The sequence below is a fragment of the Hyalella azteca genome, unplaced genomic scaffold, assembly GCF_000764305.2.
Source record: "Hyalella azteca isolate HAZT.00-mixed unplaced genomic scaffold, Hazt_2.0.2 contig15339, whole genome shotgun sequence".
In the NCBI taxonomy this organism is placed as follows: Eukaryota; Metazoa; Arthropoda; class Malacostraca; order Amphipoda; family Hyalellidae; genus Hyalella; species Hyalella azteca.
In genome coordinates, this window is record NW_025945195.1 from 57883 (window position 1) to 70840 (window position 12958).

Below are 12958 nucleotides of genomic sequence, written 5' to 3' on the forward strand. Positions count from 1 at the left end.
GCAGTTATACGTCCGCGCATTCTACTCAAGTTGTATGTAAAAATGCGTCTCACTCATTAAACCCATTTATTTGAATGAGTATATTAGTTTATTATAAGAATTATTAATTATATATACCCACACCCCAGCCTATCATAAAAATTTACCCGAGCCTCTTCGCTTTCAAGTATAATTATTTGAATTTTTTCAAACAATTAATTACAACGTATATCTGGATTGCATGCCTAAGCAGCCGATTTGTTATGTCATCTAACTTCGACGATTAAAATTACATGCTCGGTGGCAAGGGCTAACGTATTCTGTACCGCTGCTGACGGTGGCAGGGCTAACGTATTCTGTACCGCTGCTGACATTAAATGTAATCGGTGCAATCCACTACTGCAAGAAATACCAGCTGAGGTGTCCACGCAAACCATTAATTAATGTAACACAACTAAATAAACGCAGTCTACAAGTACTAAGAATTTTTCGTCAGATATTTCTGAAACCAAAATCAGATACACAAAATTATACACAAAAAAAAATAAGATAAATATCTCTTCATTGAAAAAGACGGAGCGCGGAACAAACAAGTTGGGCAGCCGCGGCTTCGGCGTTGATGGCTGCCGCGCACGTCACGCATTCGGACGCGGGCGTCGCGTGCACAAATGTCGCCGCAAATGAAAGCTCTCCACGACTAATTTTTGGAGATGTGCTTTTAAAAGCATCTATTGGTTTTTATTTCAAATGCAGTTATTCTAATGTGATATATTATCATACGCAATCCCCTGAATCACATTACGTGCGTAATGTGGCTTCAAACGTAATAATTATATAATAATTACGTGCACTATTACGTACACTATATAATTATGATATTTACGTGCACTTATTTCGTGTGTCTGCGTACCACCAACTGGGCAGCGTGGCAGGCGATACACCCAACATTGATTGCTGCCCTGGCTACACTGTGCAGTGTAGCTAGGGCTGTGTAGCTAGGGCAGTGTAGCTAGGGCAGTGTAGCTAGGGCAGTGTAGCCTTTGTTAATGCTGTGCAGTGTAGCTATTGTTTATGCTGCGCTATACTCTCATTCACCGATGTCATCTTAAATAATCAAACTCCATCGCATTGCTGTTATCCCACAAAAATCCTCCAAACTCCACGTATTTGCTGCAGAATTTCGCCCTGCAAGTTAGCCAAGGCACAAGCTAGCGGCGCGAAGAACACAAAGAAGGAACGGACCTGTTTGCTCGGTAATGGCCGTCCGTTTTCCGCTCATCTCGGCAATTACGGAAACGCCGAGCGCAGAATGACGGTACCGGCATGCGGAGCTGTTAGAAAACCTGCATTTGAGCATGCACGCGGTGAATGTAGGTGGATGAATGTGGTGAATGCATCGGATATGGTGGATGTAGATTGATTTATGCAGCGGATGCATGTAGTGACAGACTAGACGAAGCTATGAAGGAGCATATGTTGTCTTAAAATGCCTAGCAACTTGCGGACCGGACAATAAGTCCAGCAGCTATCTCAATCAATCGTCAGCTATAGAAAGATCGGGTTCCAAAGGCCGGATCCCTTTTGAATCAAGTCACGAAAAGTTCAAGAATCGGCAACAGGCCATGGGCCTATTTCTTCAATGCCTACACTTTTATTCTATTCTATTCTAATGAAGTATGTGGATGCAAGTGGTGGATGTATGTGGTAGACGTAATAACTGTAAATGGAACTCACTTCGTTTGTTGACGCGGTCGGGCCCATATACAATGAAACGATAAAATAACTAAAACCATCAGTGGCCCAAGACATTAACGTGTGAGCGTACTGTCTAAATCTTGGTATCAATAAGGAAGGATGAATAAAGTTGCATAAATTAACAAAAATAATAATTAAAACAAACTAACTAGTGAAGCGCACCACCGAGCTTGAGAGTCTAAACAAACAGGTGCTAATTAATGTAGATTTTTTCGGCAAAAGAAAGAAATAAATTAAATTAAATTCAAGGCCGAAAAGAGAGGGAATGGTTAAATTAATTTTCGGCAGAAGCGAATTATTTATTAAACTAAATTTACGGGAAAATAAAGAGATTTCTTGAAATAATTATTGGGCACAAGAGATATCAGTTTAGAGGTCTATACTAAAGATAACTATTCATACATAGAGGTATATAATAGAGATAACTATTTATTCGGCAGAAGCCAAGCCTGCTAAGCCCATCAATTGAAGGTTTGATGAAAGCAACAAGTCAGGGCAGCGGAAGTGGTTCGGTGGAAGGAATAACTAGCGGCGCTACAGGCCGGTGTGACCTGTGACCTTCACCTGCAGTAAAACCTGTGTTGTTTGACCTTGACTCTGAGTGACCTCGCACTTATAATTTAAATCGCGATACAAGTGAATACTGCCGTATGATGGCCGTATATAGCGGCATACCGCCTGTATGATGGCCGTTATATAGCGGCATATGCTGGACGAATGGGAGCCAGTGGATGCATTGTACCTCGATTTTGCCAAAGCATTTGACAGTTTTCCGCATGAACGGCTGTTGCGTAAAGTGAAGTCTTTGGGAATTGAGGGAAACGTACTCCAATGGATCAGAGATTTTCTAGTAGGTAGACGACAACGTGTCAGTATTAACGGAACCGTGTCAGACTGGGCATCAGTGCGCAGTGGCGTGCCACAAGGAAGCGTCCTGGGGCCTATTTCTGTCTCTTATACACATCTAGNTTGCAGGCGTTCTATGTAAACAATGTTTACAGGCGTTCTTTGTAAACAATGTTTACAGGCATGCTATGTAAACAATGTTTGCGGGCGTTCTATGTAAATAATATTTACAGGCCCTTTATGTAAAAAGTGTTTGCCGGCGTTCTATGTAAACAATGTTTACAGGCATTCTATGTAAACAATGTTTACAAGGGTTCTATGTAAACAATGTTTACAGGTGCTCTATGTAAACAATTTTTACTAGCGTTCTATGTAGACAATACTCACCAGCGCAGCTCATAAACAATTAGCAGACGCTTCACATAAGCTATGTTAGCAGACGCAGTACATAAACTATGTTAGCAGACGCAGTACATAAACTATGTTAGCAGACGCAGTACATAAACAATGTTAGCAGACGCAGTACATAAACTATGTTAGCAGACGCAGTACATAAACAATGTTACCAGACGCTGTACATAAACTATGTTAGCAGACGCAGTACATAAACTATGTTAGCAGCCGCTGTACATAAACTATGTTAGCAGACGCAGTACATAATTTTAAACTATGTTATCAGACGCTGTACATAAACAATGTTACCAGACGCTGTACATAAACTATGTTAGCAGACGCAGTACATAAACTATGTTAGCAGCCGCTGTACATAAACTATGTTAGCAGACGCAGTACATAATTTTAAACTATGTTATCAGACGCTGTACATAAACGATGTTAGCAGACGCTGTACATAAACTATGTTAGCAGACGCAGTACATTATTATAAAGTATGTTAGCAGACGCTGTACATAAACGATGTTAGCAGACGCAGTGCATTATTATAAAGTATGTTAGCAGACGCTGTACATGCACTATGTCATCTGTCTCTTATACACATCTAGATGTGTATAAGAGACAAATAATGATCTTCATATAAGATATTATGATCAATTCAACAGGAAAGAGTTTAACAAAAATTCAATCACACGCTAGCGCTGTTCCGCGAAACTTCAATATTCAACTTTCGACTAAATTGTATATTTTGAACTCTTAGCATTAGAGGGACGCTGCACTGCGAGTTTGTTTAACATTTTTTGAAATTGAAATTGAATGAAAATTGAATTGAATTGAAAATTTGAATGAATGTTGCAGCCACCTTCACCATTTACATAATGCGCAGTCATATACGCAATATTCAGGATACGTAATATACAATCAACCTCGCGAAATACAGCACGCGGAGTATACAAGCACCAGCAGCATGCAGGTACACACGCAGCATGCAGAAACGCTGGCAATATTCATCACACTATACACAGCAGGCAATACACAACACACAATATACAGCAGGCAATATACAACACACAATATACAGCAGGCAATACACAACACACAATACACAGCAGGCAATACACAACACACAATATACAGCAGGCAATATACAACACACAATATACAGCAGGCAATATACAGCACACAATATACAGCAGGCAATATACAACACAATATACAGCAGGCAATACACAACACACAATATACAACAGGCAATATTCAGCACATAATATACAAAAGGCAATACACAGCACACAATATACAGCAGGCAATACACAACACACAATATACAGATAATTCCATACGAGCAGTTCCAGATATCAAGGAATGAGTGACGCGCATTCAGCGGCTTAGGGAGCGCCTGCCTCTTATCTTGCGCCCCTTATCTTGCCTGCCCTCGGGGGGGAGGGGGGATGGCTGTGATATGTATATTATATTATATTATATTATATTATATTATATTATATTATATTATATTATACCATATTATATTATATCTATGGCAATACTAAGAGTAATATGTCAGAAGTTCAGAAATGCAATGAAGACTTGCTTACGAACTCACAAAGCGACGAATTACGAATTATGCGACGAGTGCACGGAGCGATATCAAGTTTAAAGATATATTGGTATAATAAATTAAACTAACACCGGCCGTGACTATTAAATAAATGAGCTTCACTGATGAATCAGGATTATTATACTGCTGAATTAGGATTATACTGCTGAATTAGGATTATTATACTGCTGAATTAGGATTACTATACTGCTGAATTAGGATTATTGTACTGCTGAATTAGGATTATTATACTGCTGAATCAGGATTATTGTACTGCTGAATTAGGATTATACTGCTGAATTAGGATTATACTGCTGAATTAGGATTATACTGCTGGATTAGGATTATTATACTGCTGAATTGGGATTATTATACTGCTGAATTAGGATTATACTACTAGCTGCTGGATTAGGATTCTACTGCTGAATCAGGATTATTATACTACTCAATCAGGATTATTATACTGCTGAATCAGGATTATCATACTGCTAAATTAGGATTATACTGCTGAATTAGGATTATACTGCTGAATTAGGATTATACTGCTGGATTTGGATTATTATACTGCTGAATTAGGATTATACTGCTGAATTAGGATTCTACTGCTGAATCAGGATTATTATACTGCTGAATTAGGATTATTATACTGCTGAATTAGGATTATACTGCTGGATTAGGATTCTACTGCTGAATTAGGATTATACTGCTGGATTAGGATTATTCTGCTGGATTAGGATTACTATACTGCTGAATTAGGATTATTATACTGCTGAATTAGGATTATTATGCTGGATTAGGATTACTATACTGCTGAATTAGGATTATTATACTGCTGGATTAGGATTTGACTAATCCTCAATCAGTCCAGAACTCGTCTTTGCCAATATCTAAATGAAATTACATTATTACTGAATTGAGTAACAAGATAAAAGTTATAAACGGAAAAACGCACGAGTTTAGTCGTGGTTAGGAGGCAAATATTCATGTCTTTCACTCTAAATATTGATTATATTTATGCAGATGTTTATTAATAAGAAATATATAATAATATACCTAATTTTAAATTATTTATGGAACGTTCAACTTCTATTTCCCTTCAAAAATGGTATATACTAAATTCATCCTGGAAACAGAACGCATCGGATATAATGGTTAGCGATAAGGATCAAGAGGACGTTGTATCTGAATCCTATGAGAATATTCATAACTTCATAACATTTCCTCCAGTACTAACAAATTATGTCAACTTGATCAAAATTCACATTCTTACCCACGTCAAGTTCACAGTTTTAGCGCATTTTCTCATTTATGGAAAAAGGCGCTATTGTGCTCGTCATGTCCGCCTGTCCGCCAGTCTGTCCGCCTAGCTGTCTGTCCGTGACTTCACGTACGGGCGGACGAGAAAATGCGCTCTCTGTCACTCACTTCAGTGAGTACTGTTTTTGTTTTATTTTGTACGCTCTAAAAAGTTATATTTTGTACGTTTTGTTATATTTTGTACGCTTTCGAGTTTTTGGCAACGTCTAAAAGACGTTGCCAAAAACTCGAAAAAGAACCCGAAAGCCTTCTTCTTGTATGCTAGTTCGAAGTGTAAGACAAGGGACGGTATTGCTGATTTGAATGTAAATCAACGGAAGATATCTTCTGACGAGGGCAAGGCCAATGTTNAATTGTGACTCTTATTTTTTTATCGAGATATGGTTAATAAGTAATTTTTGTCCTAGCCGTCTTAACTACGATATTATGATAGCATCATCATATGTTATTGCCATCTTAACGAATGAACGATCGTTCGTTGCTTTTTTTCTCTACAAATGCGCCCGGAGAGACACCCTCTTCACACCTGTCGTCCCTCTTCACACCTGTCTCTTATACACATCTAGATGTGTATAAGAGACAGCCGTAAGGCCAGTCTAGTCAAGAAAAGTACAAGAATCGGCGACAGGCCTATCCAGGCCTATTCTTTAATGCCGAAGATACTATACTATATAATATACTATACTAACATTTTGCACACACGAATATAGTACACTTGAACATTTTGTGCACGTTTGCAAATTATATTGCATGAATAACGGTCCAAAATGAACTTGGGATAGGCGGAACAACGATCACATTAATTAGATTGTTTTTACCAAGTACATATAACCATCATTTCAACAGAGACGCAATCCTTAATTGGTGCTGCTAGCGTCAGGCGATTGCCGGCACCAACGCTGGAAGCATACGTGACAATGGAACAATCGTTAGAAATTTTAAGGTTGTTATTATGTATGGATAGTGGGCAAATTTAATTATGGTTATATGGCAGATTTTAATTATGATGAATATTAGTAATTTTTTAGTAATATTAATAATATGAGTAATATTACGAATATTAGTATTAGTATTTTTAGTATTCGTGAGCAAGTAATTAAGTAGGCAAGTCGTCGGTGGAAGAATTGCCGCGCAGAATTGAAACGTTGTTGTTCGAACGAACGTTGGAGTTACTTAAGTGAAGATTTTTTACAAGATCAAGTCCGCGACCTTGCGATGTAAACTCTGAACTTTTTTCTCTGTGGATTTTCGCAAGTTTACTATGCAACATAGCCATTCATCTTACTTAATTTATAGCTTATTTCATATTTTAATATTTTATATTTTATAGTTGTAAAGTAAAAGCATTCAATAACTGACTAGATAAAGCTATGGAGAAATATATATTTAAACTTAAAATTCCTAGCACCATATCGAACCCGATGGAAGTCTAGAAAATATTTCAAACTATCGACAGTTTGGAAAAGATCCGGTAGAAGGACCTGTTTTTACATCTCCTATGGACAAGTCACGAAAAGTAAAAGAATCAGTGGCAGGCCACATCAGACCTATTATTCAGCGTACATTTCATTATGCTATGCTATGCTAAGTGCATTTTAGCCCCGGATAATACTGGCATTGTAGTGCATGCCGGAGCAGTGGCTTCGTGCCAAGCCGTGGCCGCTGCCGACGCCACATAAACGAATTAAAAACTTCCGATCACCGCGCGGCGAGCGCACAACTCCGGACGCTAGCAAAAAAAACGTAAAAAGAACGAATTTAAATCTAAATTTACTTTGTAAGATGATTCTGACTTGGTGAGCAAACACGAGTTTTTCTGATGTGGCTTCATCAGCATTAAATATCTCGTCTAGTTATAATATTTTGTTGATCATTCACACAACCATAAGTTTGCTTACCAAAAAAAAACTGACCAGAATTTGCTTCCCTTGGCTTTAGACGTTTATTCCTGATGTGGAAAGAGTATAATTTTGCGATGGAGTTCACACACAAAGTCGGGGTTAGTCTAATTAGCACATTCGCATGTTTGGGATTGGATAGCTAAATAACATGGCTTAAAATGCATTGTGGAAATGCTTTCACTGCTCATCTACACTCCAGTCTATACGAAATATTTAAATATAAAAAAAAGAGCAATATTTCTATATCTGCCCTCATACCTCTACCCTCTGCTCTCTACCCTCATACCTCAACCCCATACAAGCCCCATCCTCGCCAAAACATTCCATTGCACAACGCAGTCCGGAATTGTAAGGAAGATGGAGGGATGGTTCCATTTCACGGGATAGTTCTATCTCAGGGGATGGTTCTATCTCACAGGATGGTTCTATCTCAAGGGATGGTTCTATCTCACGGGATGGTTCTATCTCACGGGATGGTTCCATGTAGCGGGCTGAAGCGATGGTTCTTTCAAACAGGCTCTAAATGTCAACGCAAAAGACTCGAGTTCTGGGAGGCTTTTTGGTGCCGCTGCGAGCGAGATCCGGGGATTTGGCCCTAACTCGATTCGAAAACAACAAAATTCTTTAGCGTAAATCTGACTTCAGCAACTGACTGAATAGTCAGCAAACGTTGCTCTGAAAGCTCTGATATATAGCGCACTATGCAGTGTAACTGACAGAGGCTGTGTAGTATAACACGTTACTGCCTCAGTGTAAACCTGATTTAAGCGTTTTTAGTTTTGTTATATTACCGCAAATCTGTTGGACTCATCTTGTTCAAACATGTGCCAAATCATGGAAACCACACAGGCGTAACAATGCAATTTAAAAAAATTATAGTTGGTTGTAAAAACTATTCATGTAGAGAAATTTGTTCGTCCGGAGACGCTTATTGCAAAACGTTTCGTTTCCTAGCCGTAAAGGGTAAAAATGTTAGCCGTATGTTGCTCGGATGAGCTATGCCCGAACTGGCATTTCAAATGCATTTTCAGGTCCAGGCGAGCGAGGAAAAATCGACCTCAGGTACATAACGTTTGTACGTAGTTAGCCTGTTATATATAACGTTCGTACGAGGTTAGCCTGTTTTAACATATATGTAATTTACATGGCTGAATTCCAGTCATTGTGCGATTATCGCCATTAAAATTAATTAAAAAATAATTAAAGGCCAGCTCAAGTCTCAGCAGTAATTGCGTTTGGCTAATTTTATTTTTCTAGATTTAAAGAAAATTTATGGGTTAATGAGGCAATAAAGTTGAAAGAAGCTTTGCACTGAACATTAACACTATTATTGATAGCGCGTGGTGTGCATAGAAAACAACTTGCCAATAAATTTAGATTCAGAAATAATTGCAAGTGTAGTCATATTGCACTTGCATTTGCCTCATTATAAATCAAACGTGGGAAATATAAATGTAGCATCCAAAGTAACTTCTTCTGTAAAAGAATTGATAATCTGAATCAAGAACGATGCAGATGCCACATCAATTCCTGGAGTCTCTCAACTCAGATGATTTCTACGAGCCGGAGATACTATGTCATCTCGCATCATTTAGAGATCATTACAACAGATGATATTTACGAGCTCAGATGATATTTACGAGCCGGAGATGCTATCTCGTCGCGCATCATTAGCTCAACCGAAATAAATATCGTTTCATTTAACGCAGAATTCGCTATCGATGCGTCTTCAGTTTCACGTTAACGAAGAGAGACCAACGTTAGCGTTTTTATATCAGTCCAAGTGAGGTAAATGAGGGGCGTAAAAATCATGGCGCTCGAGCAAACATAGATTAAAAGGGCGCTGGAATGGGCGTGGTGAATGGTAAAATGAAACGCAGTTCGATTATAATGGTGAAAAGATAACTAAATTAAACCTTGCTTACTACCATCATTAATACGTTTATTTCTTTTTTCTACGGATAGGATCGCTTTCAATTAAATTTAAATACAACTTCCATGTCAAATATTGTAGGATTTATTTAAGAGTTCCACATGTTTCTGAAGAGTTTGATCGCACGCACAGACAACTGGATGCATGGGAGCAATTAAGGAGGTATAGTCTTCTGTAAGCTCAGGAGTATTGCACTCACAACGCAGGCCCGTTGAATAAATATTCATTGAAGCTAATTATTTCATTTGTGATGAAGACAATCGACGATGAATACTGTTGTTATCGTGAATACATTCAATGATTCTATTGTTATCATAATTGATTCAAATTCGGGCAACAATAACTGCTATTCTCACAGTTTAATTACTAGTATTATATTTTATAAATATATTTCGATACAAGAACCCGGATGATAAATTAATGAAGAATAAATTATTCTCGAGATCACTCATTGCATCAACCATGTCTAAAATTGCATGCATTAAGCCTACGATACAGGATATCTGCATAATAATCATCGAACACACAAGTAAAGATCTTATTAGGCTAAAATTTAAACGATCAACAGCTTGTGCGTACTGACCTTATGTTCCATGAAGGATAGCGGTGATCGTTGTTGATGATCCTCTCCGATGCCCGAAAATTTGAGTCGCAGCTGTCCAGTTCAACGGGCTGGTAGTTGGTCAGGTCCAGATCTGGGATCCAGAACCAGCTGCCCAGTTCAACGAGCTGGTCGTTGGTCAGGTCCAGATCAGGGATCCAGAACCAGCTGTCCAGTTCAACTGGCTGGTCGTTGGTCAGGTTCAGATAAAGTTAGATGAACGCAGTTCGATGGATCGTTGCGGACGTTAACTTAGCAGAAATATATTTTTTCTTGGTTTCACGTCTCATATATGAACAGTATTTTTTCTATAGCGACGAAGGATGATGAGACGGGCACGAGTGATGAGACTAGCGTAAAAATGTCAACGATTTTGTTATACTTAATTTATCTTAATGCAATAATTACTCGATCCCAACACAATTATATCGTATTCAAGAGCCACCTGTCCAAAGAGCCATCTGTTCAAAGAGCCATCTGTTCAAAGAGCAACCTGTTCAAAGAGCCATCTGTTCAAAGAGCAACCTGTTCAAAGAGCCACCTGTTCAAAGAGCCACCTGTTCAAAGAGCATGCCTGTTCAAAGAGCCATCTGTTCAAAGAGCCACCTGTTCAAAGAGCCACCTGTTCAAAGAGTCACCTGTTCAAAGAGCCACCTGTTCAAAGGTTTTTTTACATGTTGCCTTGTACCATGTAAAGTGGCTGGCTATACTGTACCATGTATGCCTTGTATCATGATAGCCATGAAGGAACATGTAAATTGTACACAGAAGAACACCAACAGGATACATTTACATGCTTAAAATATTGATCAAAAGATATATATCGACAACTAAACACTATGATTCCAATCCACCGTGAATACTACAGAACGTCCACAAAGTCCAACAATATATACATTATAATGGCAATAGCAATCGAACAGTCACAAACTACATATTTCGACGATTATTTATATATTGATTTAACAATAGATTATAAGGTACCGGTAATTCTTGATATTTTTGTCGTCATTATTGAATATCACTCGTGTGAAGCATATCACTAGTCCGATATATTTATAATTGATCTATAGCCTATAGTTAAGTAATATTGTGCATTCACTGCATTGCGCATAAAGACCTACTCAATTAACTTTTGATGATTAAATATTACCCTGTTGGTGATTCATTATCGATGATTCTCCTTGCAATTCTAAAGAGATTGTAATTACTTCCTATTTATGCCCTCACCAGAAAGAAAGAATACGATTGAACTTTCTCATAATTAATGATAAATTACTTCATTCAACTCAAACACTCGCATAAAGCGATATTGTTAAAAAAACAGAGAATAACAAGACACGTATATAGATATATCGGTTTCTTCCACCGAAGTTGAAAGTTGATATGCGAAAAATTCCTTACTGCAGTTCGTAAGTGGTTTCTGGAACAAAATCGAAACTAACGAAAGGAACAAAGTTACAAGTATGAAAGTAAGTTTATGAAAATACCTTTTCAAAGTTCAAATAATTTGCGTAAAAATGACAACGTAAACACAAAAGTAAAAGTAAGGCTCTTAACGAATCATAGGGTCAACTAGGTTGCCATCACAAAATAATTAAGTTATGAATTCAAAAATCGACATAGTCACACTACCACGAACGTGGTATGGAACATACTAGACTAGCACTGAGCCACCGCGTCAAGATTGTCAACAACGAGTGTTAAAGGGCAGACCTGTTTGTCATCGCGAGATCTCAGCAGCATGTTTAACAAAAATGAACCAAGAGGACCAAGAAAACCATAATAATTACGTCGAGAAGACGATCGAAAACCATCGCATTAAAAAGAATAAATGATTATATGACAAAAAATGAGATCATGTTATTGCAATATAAGAAACTCAGTAGGAATTATCTCATTGGCAATAAGATTTTGACAGAATCGTCTTCCTCTTCGGTCTTAAACCAAGACATTGGCAAGAGGATTCTTTCAAAAATATCTTCCTCCTCTGCCATAAAACATTCAATTGAATTGAAGATTTCAATGAGATTATTCTTCTCAGTCGCAAAACATTATATTGGCATGAATACTTCCATTGGATTATCCTCCTCCACGGTCTTAACACATTAATTACATTAAAAGAGCTTTTTATAGATATATCCTATTCCTCGATCTTGAAACATTGCGATAGCATAAGCCTATTAAGACAATAATTACTTTTTCTGTTTCAATACATTAAAATCACATTATTATTATTATTTTAATAATATGGTAATAACCTTCGTCACTTGCGAAACAATAAAATTTTATTAACATCTCGTATGTTTATTATCAATTTTGGGTATACCTGGTCAAAAACCCAGATTTTAGATCACCGGGAAACAAATTAAGAACAGTGCATGATTCGGCGATATGCAAAAGTCTGTCTATTTCTCAACGCTGAATCTACTATACTAAACATTCAATACTAAAAAATTCCTATACGAAAACAGCACTTCGACCTCAATATTCGTAAGTTACAATAGCGTAACTGTTATGTAAAGGGTTTGCAATAAAGGATATGGGTTAGTGATGAGCGCCAAGCACTGCGCGCGCGGCGCAGCCTCCTGCGTTAGGCACCCGAAGGTGACGGCAAGGAAGCCAGGGTATGGCAG